This window comes from Penaeus japonicus, unplaced genomic scaffold (assembly GCF_977035675.1).
Source record: "Penaeus japonicus unplaced genomic scaffold, GWHDUDI00000001_assembly GWHDUDI00000031, whole genome shotgun sequence".
In the NCBI taxonomy this organism is placed as follows: Eukaryota; Metazoa; Arthropoda; class Malacostraca; order Decapoda; family Penaeidae; genus Penaeus; species Penaeus japonicus.
In genome coordinates, this window is record NW_028234433.1 from 3,658,984 (window position 1) to 3,663,983 (window position 5,000).

A 5,000-nucleotide genomic window follows, 5' to 3' on the forward strand; every position below is an offset into this window, starting at 1 on the left:
TCAGCATTATATGGTACGTTTATACACATTCTTTTTAAAGAATCTACCAGATAAGTTTCTATTCTCTTTAATTTAAGTCTCCCTGCCAGAAAGAAGTGACTGGCTGCAGCAATATGTGATCTTTCAGGAGATAAAGTGCCATGCTCTACTCATAAGTTCCACAAACAAGGCAGATTTTTTTTTTTTTTTTTTTCGAGACCTAGTTAGAGCAGTGTCACCCAGTGTTGTTTACAAGTAAAACTTCAGCATAACTTCAATTTAACACACCTTTAGGACTGCTCCAGGAAGGAAGGGTGTGTTCCCTAGTGTTCCTGCTAGATCTTGCCAGTAGGATCTCTAGGATGGGTAAAATGACAACAGCATGAAAGGAAACTTTATTCCTTCCTATCTCTAAAGCTGTCGTGGATATTACCATACCAGGGAACTATAAAGCAATTTCTCTCACGAGTCCCATCTGTAAGCTGATGAGAGAGAAGAACCACCTCTTTCTTCCCACTGAGACTACATGAACCTGATTTACTTTACAAGACGACAAAGACCTCCACGGTCTCCTACATATGAGATTGTTTTCAGCCCCTTTATGGACAGCCAGTCCAATGGTAGGAGAATGGGGAATCTTGTGGAAGATTTCAGTTTAAATCTCTGCAAGATTGGGCAAAAGGAATATCCGAAACAGAGGTCAAGGAGAGATGTCTTCAACATACTTTAGAATACCAATTCTCGGGTTGCTCGAAATCTTAAGATGGTGTAGGCTTAGCAGGTACATGTACATATATATATATATATATATATATATATATGTATATATATCATATATATATATATTATATATATATATATATATGTATGTATATATATGTATATATATATATATATATATATATATATATATATATATATATTTATATATATATATATATATGTTTGTATATATATGTATGTGTGTGTGTGTGTGTGTGTTGTATGTATATATATATATATATATATATATATATATATATATATATATATATATATATATATATATATATACATATATATATATATATATATATATATATATATATATATATATATATATATATATATGTATATATATATATATATATATATATATATATATATATATACATATATACATATATACATATATACATATATATATATATATATATATATATATATATATATATATATATATATATATATATATATATATATATATATATATATATATATATATATATATATATATATATATATACATGTATGTATGTATACACACACACACACACATACACATACACATACACATACACATACACATACACAGACACAGACACAGACACAGACACAGACACAGACACAGACACAGACACAGACACAGACACAGACACAGACACAGACACAGACACAGACACACACACACACACACACACACACACACACACACACACACACACACACAAAGACATAGACATAGACATAGACATAGACATAGACATAGACATAGACATAGACATAGACATAGACATAGACATAGACATAGACATAGACATAGACATAGACATAGACATAGACATAGACATAGACATAGACATAGACATAGACATAGACATAGACATAGACATAGACATAGACATAGACATAGACATATACATATACATATACATATACATATACATATACATATACATATACATATACATATACATATACATATACATATACATATACATATACATATACATACACATACACATACACATACACATACACATACACATACACATACACATACACATACACATACACATACACACACATACACACACACACACACACACACACACACACACACACACACACACACACACACATACACATACACACTGAAATATACTTAAAGTTATAAGAATTCTTGGATTTTATCACATTTTGAAAGTTTATTCACAAAACCCTGTGTTCTTTTTAGATTATGCATGGCATGTTTTTCGACCCAAACGTGGTCATCCATGGACTGTTGCCCTCCTCCAGATGCCCATGGCACAAAGAAAGATGCTAGGTCAGCGGTTACCCTACTCATAACAACATAGCCCATGTCTAATGGAGCCATATGAAAATCTTTAATCCCCAAGCCTAGATGCCTATACTTCCTTCAAAAATTCATGAGAATTTTCCATAACAGGTCGCTTTGTCAGGGTCAACTCACGAACTACCACTCTCTAACTCCATTGGTATAAGATCAAACTTCACACACTCAAACCTAATCCCTAGGACTCCATTAATCACCTTTAAATACAATACCAATATAAGATATTATTTCTATATATTTACTGCACATCTGATTCTGGCATGGGACACAACAATTTTTGTAATCATTGTCATTGCTATTAATCATTATCATTATAAATGAAAAGGCAATGCAGTTATATCAAGGTTGGGGTTATGGCACAGAACGTTATCCTGCTGATAAACATTATCATATTTCAAATGTATTAAAACCTGATGTAAATGTAATCATCCTGGGACAGTCCTTGTAGTCTTAGTACCTTTATGTGCAACCATTTGTTGGGTTTTCACTTACATTCGAAAAATTATTCTTTTAGCAAGGATACAGAAAATTTGATTAAAGCGTGAAAAGAATCATAATTCCAGGGACAGTATTTTTGTCCGTGAGTTTTGGTAGGTGAGGTGTCCCACACAGGCGAGGACTGTCTTGAAACTCCTTAGACGGTGTAGACAAGGATAATACAGATGACAAAAAGGCAAGTGGTGGATGGTAATATGGAATACTTTTTTCTTTATTATTTAGCATTAACTGAGGTGTTTCCAGTTTTACTACAACATTCTGTTATATAAATACAAATGGCCTGGATACCTACATAGTTCATAGATTGGTAACAAACATAATTGTCCCTTTTAGATATCAAAGAAATTAAATATGACTCATTATAGTCATAGTATGTCAGATTCATTGCATTATCAATTCCATATTGTTATGATAATGAATCATAATCATGAGTTGTATTAATTAATCATATAAAAGTCCTGGTTCCAGACTCACCCACAAATTGCAGGACAATCTTGGAGTCAAGGACTGTTTTTTGAGGACAGTCCTTACATGGCGTTCGGGGATTCTGGATCACTATGTTATTTTATTGTACTATAAGTAATGAAAATGGTTTTCAACTCACTTACAAAACCGTAGATGGCACCACTTTCTATTGGCACCAGCAGGAGACCATCTACGATCTCTAGCAGGCAGAACGAGAGGAGGAAGGTGACTCACACCATGCTTTCGTGTTTGTTCGTGACAGCACAGAAATACGAAAAAATAAAGTTGTTTTTTTTGTCCCCCGTAAAACAGTAATACTTCTATCACATTGAGTGTAAAGAAAAAAAATAAGTTGATATGGACCCTGAACTACAATTTTAGTCAACTGCTGTGATATGACAGATATAAATTTCTAAAAACAGTAAAACACACAAAAAAACAAAACACAAAGGGAGTGGGAAAAATCAAATTATGTTGCAGTTAAATAAGTCAAAGAAAAATTTATAAACTTTTGTAAATACCTGATTTCTATAGTTGTTTTTAAATCCTCAATACTAAGAGAACAGCACATAAAAGAGCAGTCCTCTTAAACTGCAAAAAATGCATGAACCTTCTTCTCCCCTCACTGGTCAAGGAAAACAGGAAATTCTTCACCGATTTATTCATCTATTATAGTAGAACATGTACATGGAGATTTGATAAAAAGTGATATATATGCTATCAAAAATTAGTCAAATAAGTTGTAAGGAATCTAATGTCAATAATGCCTATTGAAGTAATTTTACATTTTATAATTCTATGAAAATAACTGTCAGGTTTATGTATGATACAGAAATTGTTTCAATAAATTAAATGATACAAAATATTTGACTTGGTAAAAAAAGTGATAAAAATATTGATACATTTTATGAAATTCCTTCAATTCACTATGGAATGTATAAATGTATTTAGCATCAATTGAACGACCTGTTTGAAAAATAGATCAGGATCTTTGCTTTTTTCTCCCTTTTTTGTATATAGAAAAGATTAATGTAATGTCCTAAATAATCACTACAACGAATATCTAATTCATAGTGAGTGAAGTATCTTTTTTATTTTTGTTTATAATGAGAGCTTCTGCATGTCATGGAGAATGTACAATACATTGGCCTTCTCCAAATGAATAAAGACATTAAATTTCATTTACCAACACTTGAGCAAACTTATGTATTGGGGAAAATCTACTGTAACTGTAAACAAGAGGCAATGCTGCTTCTTCAAAAATTAACATTCAGCTGATGTGATGGTATATAAAAATGGCAAATAAATGGAATGTTAATCCATATATGAAGATAGAACAATAAAAGATTTAGTAATGTTGATACTAAGAATAAAAAATAATATCAATAAACATATACTTCTAACTGCAATTTCTTTCTAACTTCCAAATTATGCCTTCTTATCTTTATCTTTTCATCAGTAAAGCATCATAGTAACTGCTTTCACAGTTTCATGAAAACGAATAACCAGCGTATGCTACCTTTAAACTGCACCTATTAGTATCATAAGCCACCTTCAATAAGAAAATATAATATTTGTGGTCTATTGATTAATTTCTACACGTTCTTGAATTGTATACCATAAATACAGTGCATTCAATCTTTAATTATTTCTCGCTACCATGGAGCACCTGAAATGCTTTACGTATACATGCAACCTCAACCATTATTAAACAAAAATCCAAATAATGTGTATGAATGAGAACAGATACTGAAATATGAATGAAAGCAAATACCCAAGTATAAACATCAAATTGAATAACATATTTCATCCCCTAAAATAAAATCATGATATAATAATCCATTAAATATCTGAACATTAGACAATGACACAAAAATAGCAAATATAATAACAATAAAAATAATTGTTGAAATAATCACGACTGGAGGAAAAAAAAGAAAGA

General features: G+C 31.0%; 1 protein-coding gene across 9 annotated transcripts in view; it reads right to left on the reverse strand.

The window, feature by feature from the left end:
* Positions 1 to 3,704: 3,704 nt before the first annotated feature.
* Positions 3,705 to 5,000, reverse strand: part of LOC122248961 (cystathionine beta-synthase) — a 59,098-nt gene continuing 57,802 nt past the window's right edge. For all 9 annotated transcript variants that reach the window (XM_086555524.1, XM_086555527.1, XM_086555526.1 and 6 more), the window contains one exon: positions 3,705 to 5,000. This exon is cut by the window's right edge and continues 177 nt beyond it. The gene's annotated coding sequence lies outside the window, so the exon portion shown is untranslated.